The following is a 13331-nucleotide window of genomic DNA, read 5'->3' on the forward strand; positions in this document are numbered from 1 at the left end:
TGAGCTATAGGCGCCGAGCCTTCACCACAATTTTTAATAGGGGTAGTCTATCTAGGAGAAAATGTTAATTTATAAAGAAACTGAATAATATAATAGAGGAATCTTTTCCTAGCCATGTACTTTACATATCATAAAATAAACTCATTTTAAGTACATAATGTTTAAAATAAATTTATAAAGTTATACAGCCATCCATCCCCATGATCCTGTTGTGAAACATTTCTACCACAACCCCCTAAAATCCCCCTAAACCTATTTGTAGTTAGTTTCCCTGCTTACCTTTAACCTGAAGCAACCACATATCTGCTTTCCGTCTCTATATAGTTGCTTTTTCTGGACATTTTGATTGTAGAATTTTGCTCTTCAGTAGGTTCTTGGTCTCGGTGATTCGAAGAATGAATCTGCGGACCACAGATCAGTGGTAAGACAGGATTTATTTACAGAAAAGAATACAGAAGTGCCAGAGTTCCGGCAGAGAGAGAAAACTCGAGTTAGGAGAGAAAAGTGCTCTGTGTGTCTGTCTGTCTGTAGGCTCTTTGTCGGGGTCTATATAGTCACATGGGGCCCTAGATAGTTACATTTAGCAGGGCTAGGTAGTTAAAAGTGTGTCTGGGACATCTATCTGGGACATTGTGTTTGGGACATGTCTGGCCCTTGGTAGTTACATTTGGGGGGTGAGGGGCTAGGTAGTTATGTTTTAGGGTGTCTGGGACATGTCTGGAACAACATGTCTGGGTTGCAAATGAATGGCTACAATCCCTTTTATTCCCAGGCCTAGGAAATGGGGACCCCGTGCCCACCCTCCAGCCTGCTGGTTCTGCTGCTTGCTGTCACTGCACCAACATTACCAAGGTGGAGGCAGCCGGTCTGTGCTCCCCAGCTCCACGAGCTGGCTGGGATACCACTTGTCCTGTATCACACTTGTCCTGTATTAACTCTCCCTTTCCGAGTAAAAACTCTAACTGCTGTTAGGGAAAAGGGACGAAGACTTGATCTAACTGCTTCCTGCTGAGTCGGGCAATGATAGGTGGCAGTTAGGGTTTCCCTGGAGGGAGAGTGATCCAGGGGTTCATGATAGAATCATATCTTGGACTGGAACCATCTTTAGTGTGTGGCTCGATGACATTTCTGGAAGACACAAATCTGATTAGCACATTAAAAGGCAAGGGTAGAACAGTGAGAGGAGGGGGTTAATTACAGTGTCAGGTTAGAAGAACAAAGTCAAAAAAAAAAAAAAAAGAAGAACAAAGTCAGTGATGTTTAAAAGAAAACTATATTAACACTTTTCTTGCTGTTTCCTAAACAATAACTTTAAACTTTCTTTAGGCTCACAAGTGAAGGTGGACTGTGGTTGATTCTCTTCATGGTCTGCTTCTGTAGGAGGTGGTGGATTCCAGGATTTTACTCATGAATGATGTATCCAGGAATCTATTCCCATAATTTTAACAACTGTAGAAGAAGACAAAATAACAGAAAAGGGACCTTCCCAAGTTGGGGTTAGGGAAGGTGAATTAGAGGGAAGAGTTTTGATCATCACCACATCTCCAGGAGAGAAAAGCTCCTTTAGTATTTAATGTGAAAATGTAGTTAGGAGGTTTTTAAGGATTTGTTGAAATTTAGCTAAATAAGTAATATGTTTTGCTAATTCTGTATTTTCTTGATTTAATAATAAATTGTTAGTTTAAAAGGGTCTTCTATATAATAATTCACTGGGCTACAGCTGAGTTTCTGAGGTAAATTTCTTATTCTAAGGAGAACAATGGAAAATAATTTAGTCCAAGGGAGATGAGTCTCTTGAGTTAGCTTTCGTAACTGTCCTTTGATTTTATCATTCATTTTTGCACTTTCCCAGAGGATTGAGGCCTCCAAGAGCAGTGCAGATGATATTTTATGCCTAGGGCTTTGGATATTCCCTGTGTCACAGCTGCCTTGAAGGCTGGCCCATTATCACTTTGCAAACTCTGAGGGAGTCCAAACCTGGGGATAATCTCATGTACTAAAGCCGTTACAACTTCCTGGGACTTTTCTGTTCTACAAGGGAATGCTTCGACCCAATTAGTGAAAGTATCCACAAATACCAGCAAATATTATATGCCATGTACTTTAGGGAGGTGAGTGAAATTTATTTGCCAGTCTTCACCTGGATATTTACCTTGTCTCTGTATACCTGGGGGAGCTAGATAGTGATTTAAAGGATTGTTTCTTTGACATACCTCCCAAGTCCTTGTTATCTGTTTTATGGTTTTAAATAAGTTTTTACCATTAAAGAGAGCTTTAGCCATTTGATAGGTACTTTCAGTGCCAAAATGAAAAGACTGATGTAAAGTTTTAAGTATTTTCCATGGGCTTGCGGCAGGTAACAGCAAAAGTCCACTTCTATTTTGTAGCCAGCCTGATGGAAGTAGTGAGTAGTCTCTAGATAAAGCCCATTCCTTTTCTTTTTGGATATATTGAGGTGCATGATTCTCAAGTGATCCCTCCCAAAGGGTGCCGCAAGGGGAATTATTCTTTTTTGTGCCACTATTTTAGCCTCTTTATCAGCAAGTTGGTTACCTTCAGAAACCTCATCTAAGGTCTTTTGGTGTCCCTTACAATGAATAACTGCTACTTCTTGTGGAGCATGAACGGCTTGTAACAACCTGTCTATCTCATGATGATATTTTATGGGAGAGCCACTGGAAATTAGATATTGTCTTTCCTTCCAAATAGCAGCATGGGCATGTAAAATGAGGATGGCATATTTTGAGTCAGTGTATATATATTGACTCGTTTGTTTCTCCCAATTTCTAAAGCACAGGTTAAGGGTATTAACTCAGCTAATTGCACACTGGTGGGAGAGACCCACACTCAATTATAATGTACTGAGTAACTACAGCATAGCCTGCTTTTCGAGTTCCATGTTCTATGAAAGAACTTCCATCTGTATATAAAACCATGTCAGGATTAGATAGGGGGGTTTCTTGTAAGTCTTCTGTAGCTGCATAGGTCTGTGCTATAATTTGTTGGCAATCTCCTCATTAGATTCAGTGAGGAAAGTGGCAGGATTCAGAGCAGCATAGGTGCATAATTGTAGCACTGGTCCTTCTAGTAATAAGGCTTGATATTTAAGAAGGCAGTTATCTGACAGCCAAAGATTGCTTCTTGAATTTAAGAGTCCAGTAAGGTCATGAGAAGTGTAAATAATTAGATCTCTTCCTAAAGTTAGCTTGGTTGCTCCTGGGGTTAAGAGGGCTACAGCTGCTACGACTCGTAGACAGTGTGGCCACGGTGCCAATTTCTTTACTAAGATATACCAAAGGTTGTAAAACTGGACCCCAGTGTTGGGCTAAAATTCCCAGAGCAATTCCAGTTCGTTCTGTAATATACAGATTAAACTGTTGTCCAGTGGGAAAACTTAAAGTGGGGGCCTGCAAAAGAGTAGTTTTCAATTGGTGGAATGCCTTATTTGCTTCTGGTTCCCATTCTAGAGTGACTAGGCCCTCTTTTTGAGCATTTTAAATTAAAGAACAGAGTGGTCTAGCTATTTCACTATATCTAGGAATCCGAAGTCTGCAAAAGCCTGTGATTCCTAAGAAGCCTTAAAGTTGTCTGAGAGTTTGAGGTTTAGGGTGAGCCAATATTGGTTCTATTATTTCTTTGCCCAAGGCTCTCTTCCCCTGTGAAAGCTGGAGACCCAAATAGTGAACTTCTGGGACACATAATTGGGCTTTAGCATTGGAAATTTTGTACCCACAATCAGCTAGAAAGTTTAATAGGATTTGTGTAGCTTTGTGGCATTCTTCTGCGTCTGGTGCTCCCAAGAGAATGTTATCTACATACTGAATAAGGGTCGCTGTAGGATATGAAAAAAAATTCAAGTCTTTGGCTAAGGCTGGTCCAAACAAGTGAGGCCTGTCCCTAAATCCCTGGGGTAACACAGTTCATGTGAGCTGGGTGTTGGAATCAGAAAGGTCTTCAAAAGCAAAAATGTATTGGGAATTTTCATGAAGAGGAATGCAAAAGAAGGCATCTTTTAAGTCTAAGACTGTGAAATAGGCAGCCTTTTCAGGGATATGAGACAACAAAGTATATGGATTGGGAGCTACAGGATAGAGAAGAATGAGAACTTCATTTATAATGTGGAGGTCATGGATTAGTCTCCACGTTCCATTTGGTTTTGGCACTCCTAGAATAGGAGTGTTATGTGGACTATTGCAAGGTATTAATAATTTCTGTCGCTTTAGATTCTGTATTATGGGTATTAGCCCATTCATAGTGTCTGTTTTTAGAGGATATTGTTTTTGATTAGAATAGATAGTGGGATTCTTTAACTTAATTTGGACTGGTTGAGCATATCTTGCTCTTCCCACCTGTCCCTCAGTAGCCCACACTTCTGGGTTAATTTCTGTCTCTAATAAGGGAAGGTATAATATAGGTTCCTGTCCTATATTCATATAAATGGTTGTTCCTGCTTTAGTTAGTATGTCCCTCCCCAAAAGGGGAGCAGAACTTTCGGGCACAACTAGTAAGGCATGAGAGAACAGCCAGTTATCCCAATTGCAGCTTAAAGGCTGAGAGAAAATTTTGGTAACCGGCTTTCTAGACACCCCCTATATAGTTACAGATTTGGGGGATAAAAGACCGGGATTAGAGAGAAGTACAGAAAAGGTTGTTCCAGTGTCCAGAAGAAATTCTATCTCCTGGCCCTCCACTATAAGGCAAACCCGGGGCTCTGGAGGGGTGATGACACAAGCTGGAGCCATGAGAATCTGCCCCGGGCACCCTCAATCCAGTTTGGGTGCTTATGGGATCACTGTCCCCAGAGGCCTTCGCCTCTGAGGACAGGCCACCCTCCAGTGGTCACCCTTGCATTCTGGACAGGGGCCAGGTAGTGTGCCCAGCCGGTGGTGCTGCTGGGGGCAGTGCTTCCTAAAGCGGCCAGTCTGACCACGTTGGCAGCACTTGTTCTTAGCTCCTCTGGCTTCCCTCTGCCCTGAAAGGTGCTCTTTTGTCGGAGTGCCATTACTAGAGCTCTCATTCTTTTCATATCCCTTTTCTCTCTTTCCTCCTCTTTCTCCTGATCTTGGTTATAAAAGACCACAGTGGCTGTTTTAAGAAGATTCTCCAGGTTATGATCTAGGCCTAGAGCCAATTTCTGGAGTTTTCTTCGAATGTCTGGGGCCACCTGAGTGATGAATTTATCTTTTAAAGTAATTTGGCCCTCTAAGAAATCAGATGTTGACTGAGTGTGTTTTCTCATCACCTCCCTACGCTGCTCAAGAAGGCTGAGGGACTCTCATTTTGCTCCTGGTTAATATTAGATAACTTAGAATAATTCATAGGCTTTTTCTTGGATCCACGTAAACCTTCCAGGATACATGTTAGAAAATGTTTATGCCACTGGTCACCTTGTTTCTCGGGGTTGCATTTGGGATCCTCACAGGGAACTGCCTGTCTTCCTGTGGGGTAGCTGTCCCTTTCCTCAGGAGACATACTGCCATCAGTATTGGACATGAACCACAAATCACCCCACTTCCTAGCTTCATTTAAGACTTCATTTTTTTCATTAAAATTTGAAGTTTGGGCTCGGCGCCTGTGGCTCAAGCGGCTAAGGCTCCAGCCACATACACCTAAGGTGGCGGGTTCGAATCCCCAGCCTGGGCCCGCCAAACAAAAATGATGCTTCCAACCTAAAAAAGGGCCAGGCGTTGTGGCGGGCGCCTGTAGTCCCACCTACTTGGGAGGCTGAGGCAGGAGACTCACTTGAGCCCAGGAGTTGGAGGTTGCTGTGAGCTGTGATGCCATGGCACTCTACCCAGGGGGACAGCTTGAAGCTCTGTCTCAAAAAAAAAAAAAATTTTGAAGTTTGATCTAGTAGTAACATTACATCTCTCCAAGAGAGGTCAAAGCTTTGTCCTAACCCTTGGAGAACATCTTTGTACTTATCGGGGTCGTCAGAAGATTTTCCCAAATCAACCTTAATTTGCTTCAAATCTGCCAGAGAAAATGGAGTATATACTCGCACACTTCCCCTTTCATCACCCGCAGTCTCAACCAAGGGACACAGAGAAGGATATGGTTGCCTTCTGGGGGTCCCAGTAGAACCAGAAAAAACTCTTGACACAGCCTCCCTCCTGGGTTTTCTGAATGCACAGAGGAAGGTGCAGGAGAAGTAGATGTTGGGATTGAACCAGGTTGTGACAGCGTCTCCCTTGGGAATCCCTGACCGTTTGGGGAATTTACTACAGCCAGGAGAGCTGAATCTATCTGACAGGTTTTACACAGTTGGGGGTTGTCCCTGAGGAAAAAGAAAGCTTGCACGTAGGGCACTTCAGACCACTTTTCTTGTTTACAAAAAGTATCTAACTGAAAAATGGTGTCATAATTAAGAGTACCTTCTGGAGGCCCTTGTTCACCAGTGGAGAGTTGATATTGAGGCCAGGCCTGGGTGCAGAAGAAAACCATACATTCTTTTTTCAGCGTCTGGGGATCAAACATGTTCCAGTGCTTCAGAATATAGCCCAGCAGGATGTTCTCTTGGTGAGAGAATATGTTACCCATCTGTGGGAAAGAACAAACATCCAGCATCTTAATCAATCCCACCCGTATTCCTGGGTTGTCAAAGCGTCTTCTGACCAACCTAAGAAGCCTTCCGCCAAACAAAAGGAAGCATCCTTCCAATGCTTGGGGAAGAAGCCCTGAGGAGAGTGGCCTCCTCAGCCCTGGTACTTGTCTGGAATTAGCCACTCTTACCAGTGTAGCGCTTAGTACCCGCTGGCTCTCCTGTGCTTATATCGTGCCGGCAGCATAGCCCGAGAAATCAGGTATCAGGGAGCCTGGTTTCACCTGATGCATATTCTGCCCCTTTCTGCCCCTCCCCCCCCAGCTGAAAAATATCATTCAAAGTAGGGATGAGCCCCGTTCTGGAGAAAATGGCTGTGCGGTGCTTGCACATTTAACTCTATACAATCTTTACAAGCTTCTTTTAAATTCCCAGTAACAAAGGAAAATAGCAGGTCTTAAATTCTTGTTTTCCCATCTCCCTTTTCTTTCCCAAAAGTTAGCCAGGCAACGATAATTACTTACTGACAGATCAGAGTTGAGAGACACTTTGAAACTTTTGGATCACAATTAATTACAATTAGTTGAAGTCTTAAAGAAACCTGGAAGTATTTTAAACGTTCCCATTTACACCAATAAACCAGAAGCAATCAAATACCCAGGGTCATTTTCATTGCCTTTCCTCATTACTAAGAGACTGAACTGCAGCTGAGGGTTTAGGGCCATTCTTGCCTTGGGAGGTGCTTCCCTTCACAGGCCTCTAGTTGCCCAGAGACGCCGTGTAGGGGAGTCCTTTTGCCCTTTGTTTGGAGCTGACTTGTAATTAACATGGTTTAGCCGTTCATTTCCTCAGACACATGAAAATGCCAACTGAATTTAATTTTGCAATGAAAGGCAATAGAAAGAACCTTACAACACACCTACAACATCTGAGGCACACGTAAAACATCTGAAAAATACCAGAATGAGCCCGTACAAACTTAACTAGGACATAAAGCAATCCTTTCCCAACATTCAGACAAAGCATGCAAACTAGGAGAGAGAGAGGGAGAAGAGGTCTACAGAGATAAATAGGAAAAGTTTGGGACCATGGAAGAGAAGAGAGGATTGTAAAAGCTGGGAGAGCACGACTTTCAGAAGGCCCTCCCGTGTCCTGGGGTCAGAACTATGGCTGGGACCCCCAGGGCCTCTGGGTGCTACCTCTTTGCTCGGCTCTTGACCAGAGAAAAGGAGTCAATACAGAACAGTTTCAAAAGTCTTTTAACATTCCCTTCCAGGCCTTTCTGGAGCCAAGGGGAATTGGAAAGTTTGTTCCCCAACAGCCTCTTGCCTGTGACCTGGAGGTCAGCAGCCACACTATTAACGGCTGATGGGCATCAGAATTATTAGTCTCCATTATTATAACTAGAGAGAAAAGCAGGATAGAGGTAAGTGGTCCCATTGCTTACAGCAGATCTCCAATCCCGGACTCAAGCCCCCAAATATAATACTGGAATTTTGCTCTTCAGTAGGTTCTTGGTCTCGGTGATTCAAAGAATGAATCCGCAGACCACAGATCAGTGGTAAAACAGGATTTATTTACAGAGAAGAATACAGAAGTGCCAGAGCTCCTGGCAGAGAGAGAAAAATCGAATCAGGAGAGAAAAGCGCTCTGTCTGTCTGTCTGTCTCTAGGCTCTTTGTCTAGGGGTCTATATAGTCGCATGGGGCCCTCCATAGTTATATTTAGTTGGGGCTAGGTAGTTACATTTAGCATGTCTGAGACATCTGTCTGGAACAACATGTCTGGGACATTGTGTTTGGGGCATGTCTGGCCCTTGGTAGTTACATTTAGCGGGGCTAGGTAGTTACATTTAGCGTGTCTGGGACATGTCTGGCCCTTGGTACTTACATTTAGCGGGGCTAGGTAGTTACGTTTAGCGTGTCTGGGACATCTGTCTGGAACAACATGTCTGGGTTGCAAATGAATGGCTACAATCCCTTTTATTCCCAGGCCTAGGAAATGGGGACCCCCCTGCCCACCCTCCATCCTGCTGGTTCTGCTGCTTGCTGTCACCGCACCAACATTGCCAAGGTGGAGGCAGCCAGTCTGTGCCCCACAGCTCCACGAGCTGGCTGGGATACCACTTGTCCTGTATCAATTTCATGTGAATGGACTCATATAATATGTGGTCTTTTATGTCTGGTTTCTTTTACTTAGCATGATGTTTTCAGGGTCCACATTGTGACATCGTCACTATTCCATTCCTTTTTCTGCCTGAGTAATGTTCTGTTGTATGGAGATACCAATTTTGTTTTTCCACTTACCAATTGATAAACATTTGAGTTTCTTCCATTTTTCATTGTTATGAGTAATTCTATAAATTTTTGTGTACAACTTTTTGCATGGACATATGTTTTCAGTTCTCTTGGATATAAGTGTAGGAGAATTGCTGAGTCATATGGTAACTGTATGTTTAATTTTTTTAGGATCTTCCAGAACGTTTTCTGAAGTGGCTATACCATTTTCTATTCCTACTGGTAAATGTATGAGGATTCTAATTTCTTCATATACTTGTTAACACTCCTTTTGTGTTTTTTTGGATTGGCATCTCATTGTGATATTAATTTGCCTAGATTAAGTGATTTTTGGTTGTAGTTGGTTTACCTAGTTTCACTTCACTTAAATGAATATCTGTTTTAATGTTACAGAAATTAGGAGCTGAAATGAATAATACATGTCCCTTCCTTGCAGGGAGCTCCTTATTACTTCAGGGAGACAGAGAAATAGGTAATTATAGTATAATGTGTGAGGTATTCAACTCTGATGGAGTTGAGCACAGGTTGCTGTGGGAAGCAGGGCATCTAGTTTGAGGAGATGATGGAAGAAAGTATTAAGCCTTTTCAAGAAGGGGTGCCTCTGGTTTTTGTTCATTTATTTTTTATCAAAATTATACAAGTACATACTGTAGTTTTAAAAAGTCAAATAGTTCAGCAAGATTTTTGTGTGTGTGTGGCAATTTTTTGGCCAGGCAGGAACCCATCACCACCGGTATATGGGGCTGGCACCCTACTCCTTGAGCCACAGGCGCTGCCCTCAATAAGATTTTTTTTAAAGGAATCTTCTACTTCCCTCTCCTTTCCTTGGGCCCCCAAACTAAACATTTTCTATTCTTTGAAGTCTTTGGATAGTTACATTTGTATCTTTACATAGCATATTTTTATTTGAAAGGGAAAAGGAAAAAGCCCTGACATAGGCCAGACAATTACCATCCTTGCATTGATTTTTAATTCATGAGCCCTATTGAATATTAACATGTGGTTAATTGGGCGGTGCCTGTGGCTCAAAGGAGTAAGGCGCCAGCCCCATATGCCAGAGGTAGCAGGTTCAAACCTAGCCCCGGCCAAAAACCACAACAAAACAAAACAAAACAAAAACATGTGGTTAATTATGAAAGTCACAGTCACAGCGTAATCTACCTTTTGTCAATCTAAATGAAAGACAGGCACATTCAACATCCAGCACTCAAGCTGCATGCTTGAGTAACTGAAGTAATACAATATATGCATTTTAAAAAAGTGGCCTGAGAGTTGTTTTCCTTATTGATACTTTATCATCATAAAACTTCAGTAAGCTAGCATCCAAATGCAACCATCAACTAAGAGGAGTATTGTTTTCACTCATATTTTTCTAAAGAGGGAAAATCACAAATAAGCATCTTGGTATAATACAGGGATCGCCAACCTATGATCTGTGAACTAAGAATATTTTTTCAGATGAATGTTTACAACCAGTTAGATAACAGGGAACACTAATTTTCAACCACACTGAAGCAAAATGTTATTCTTCTATTCCATTCTTTTCATTAGTATACCTGTATTATAAAACGTTGTAGTCAATTATTATTGTATTTTGAATTTCATTAATAAGAAATTTATAGAAATTTGTTTTTTCTCATTATATACATACCTATATACTATCCTCAATTTTGCTTTTTGGCCTCTAAATCCTCAACTATTAACTCTCTGGCTTTTCCAGAAAAGTTTAATGACTCCGAATTTAATAGAATAAAAAGAGGAATGGAAAGCAATTGTCATGTACCCAAGGTGTGACCTTGGGTAGTCACTTTACTTCTTTGGTCTTTATTATCTATGAAATGGAGAGGAAGGGTAATGGGCGAATTAGATAAAATCTAGGCTGCATTTTTTGATTAACCAATTAAAAAGTATTTACTGGGTTACTATTATTCACCAAGAACTGTTAAAGACATTGGGGAACAGCAGGAAACAAAATTTCTTGTCTGAGTAAGGATATTATTCTAAATGAAAAAGAGACTTAAGATGCAATGTGTGGTCTGAGGTTGGATCTTGATTTGAACAAACTAGTTTTATAGGCTATCTTGTAGAAAATTAGGGAAAATTTGAATATAGATGGGTATTAGATGAGATGAAAGCTTATTTATTTTTTTTGAGATGAAAACTTATTAACATGGAATGGCAAAAGTTATTAACTGAAAAAAGCAGTTAAAAATAGGTACAGTATTATCTCATTTTGGTAGAAAATGCATATATGGGCGGGCTGGGTGCCCGTAACTCAGTGGTTAGGGCACCAGCCACATGCCCTGGGGCTGGTAGGTTTGAACTTGGCCTGGGCCTGCTAAAAAAAAAAAATAGCTGGGCGTCATGGTGGGCACCTATAGTCTTAGCTAGTAGGGAGGCTGAGGCAAGAGAATCACTTAAGCCCAGGAGTTTGAGGTTGCTGTGAGCTATGATGCCATAGCACTCTGCCGAGGATGACAAAGTGAGATTCTGTCTCAATAAAAAAAAAAAAGAAAGAAAATGCATATATGTATGTATATACTTAGAAAAATATCTGGAAGGATATATGCTAAGCTGTTAAACAGTGGTGATTTTTTGTGGTGGGAGTGCAAGGTTTTTAATTTACTTATTTTTCTTTTCTAATTTCTACAGTGAATATATACTGCTTTTGTAAGAATGAAAGATTATTTCTAATTTTAAAAATAGTCTTATCTCTTGATGGAGCATAAATGCTTGTAAGTATTGATATTCTAAGATTTGTTACATGTAAGAATGCAGGTAATGGAGGATCCAGGCACTGTGAAATAGCTACAGAGGGTAAACTAATGCTATGCATTTCCCTTAGAGTTTTTCTGGTAAATAGAGATTTCTTATGCTCAAAGCTTTCAAATGGGATGGAATTTTGTAGAGTGGCCAGTAGTTACCAAGAAGGACCAGACAGGCAGACATTGGGAGTGTCTGTCTAAGCACTGTTCCGGAAAGAAGGGCCACAGCTTCAGAATGTGACTGATCTGACCCTAGAGGTAGGTGTAGCTCTGTCGCATTGATGAACACATCAGGCTACCAAAGCCTGATACAATTAAGCATTTCAATCATGTAGCTACTACTCTTGTTCTTGTTCTAGGCCAGGGGTCAGCAAACTATGGCCTGTTGACCCAATCTGGCACACGATCTATTTTTTTAATTATGTTTTATTGGGACACAGCTACATGTATTTGCTTACTTATTGTCTATCACTTTTTGTCCTACAGTGGCAGAGTTGAGTAGTTGTGACAGAGAATATATGTGATCTACAAAGCCACAAATTTACTATTTGGCCCTTTAAAGAAAATGTTTGTGGACTTCTGTTATAGATGCAACAGAAAATTGTCTCAGTAGGTATGTCTATGGGAATAAAAGGCCAATATAATTTGTTATATTAACAAATTGATGTTCTGATTTATGAGCCTCTCATTATAATTTATTATATTAACAAATTGATGCTCTGATTTATGGACCTCATTCTCATTGACATTCTGATTTAAAATTTTCTTGCCTTAGCTTTATTAGGATGTATCAGTGTTCTTAATTTCAGATGACTCTAGGTTGGATTTCTTACCTTACAAAGCTGAGATAAACACCAGACTATGAAAATTAAGAGAAAATTTGTCAAAATAATGCTATACTGTGAGCCCTATCAATAGGTAGATAGTTGGTATCCTGTTCATCCAGCTAAGATCTACTTATACTTCAAATTTAATTTAAGTGCCACCTCTTCCCAGCAGCCTCCTCTGACTCCTTTACCCTGATTTCACAGCCTGCACTAGTGTTCCAGTTGCAGCCTTAGCAGATCTCTCTCAGAAGACTTAACATGATGCCCGGTAATCTTGGATTCATACTTTGTCTCTCCACTGGAGAGGGCAAGGACTGAGTTTACTTGTTCCTTGGTATGTCCCCAGAGCCTAGCCTAATACCTAGCATGCAGTAGCTTACTAGCTGTGTCTCCGCAGCCATGCTAATTCTCTGAACCTCAATTTTCTCCTGTATATAGTAGAGATGATAATCATAGCTAATTTATAGGGTTTGGTGAGGATTAAATGAGGGTGTATTCGCTCACTTGTTGAATGAGTGAATGAATTACATATAGGAAGTTGTTTGGATTGCACTGGGAATTGTGAAAGTCTGCATCAGCAGAGTCGAAAGTAATGTGGGTTTTTTTTTTGCCCTGTTTAGAACAGCAACACACTTATTCTATATTGCTCACCAAGACCAGCATCATTCATTTATTCTGTCAACATTTATTTATTTATTTTTTGAGACAGAGCCTGAAGCTGTTGCCCTGGGTAGAGGGCCATGGCATCACAGCTCACAGCAACCCACAACTCCTGGGCTCAAGTGATTCTCCTGCCTCCACCTCCCAAGTAGCTGTGACTACAGGTGCCTGCCACAACACCTGGTTATTTATTTATTTTTTTTGGTTGCAGCCGTCATTGTTGTTTGGCGGGCCTGGGCTGG

Source organism: Otolemur garnettii, unplaced genomic scaffold (assembly GCF_000181295.1).
Source record: "Otolemur garnettii isolate 467f Iridium unplaced genomic scaffold, OtoGar3 scaffold00110, whole genome shotgun sequence".
Classification (NCBI taxonomy): Eukaryota; Metazoa; Chordata; class Mammalia; order Primates; family Galagidae; genus Otolemur; species Otolemur garnettii.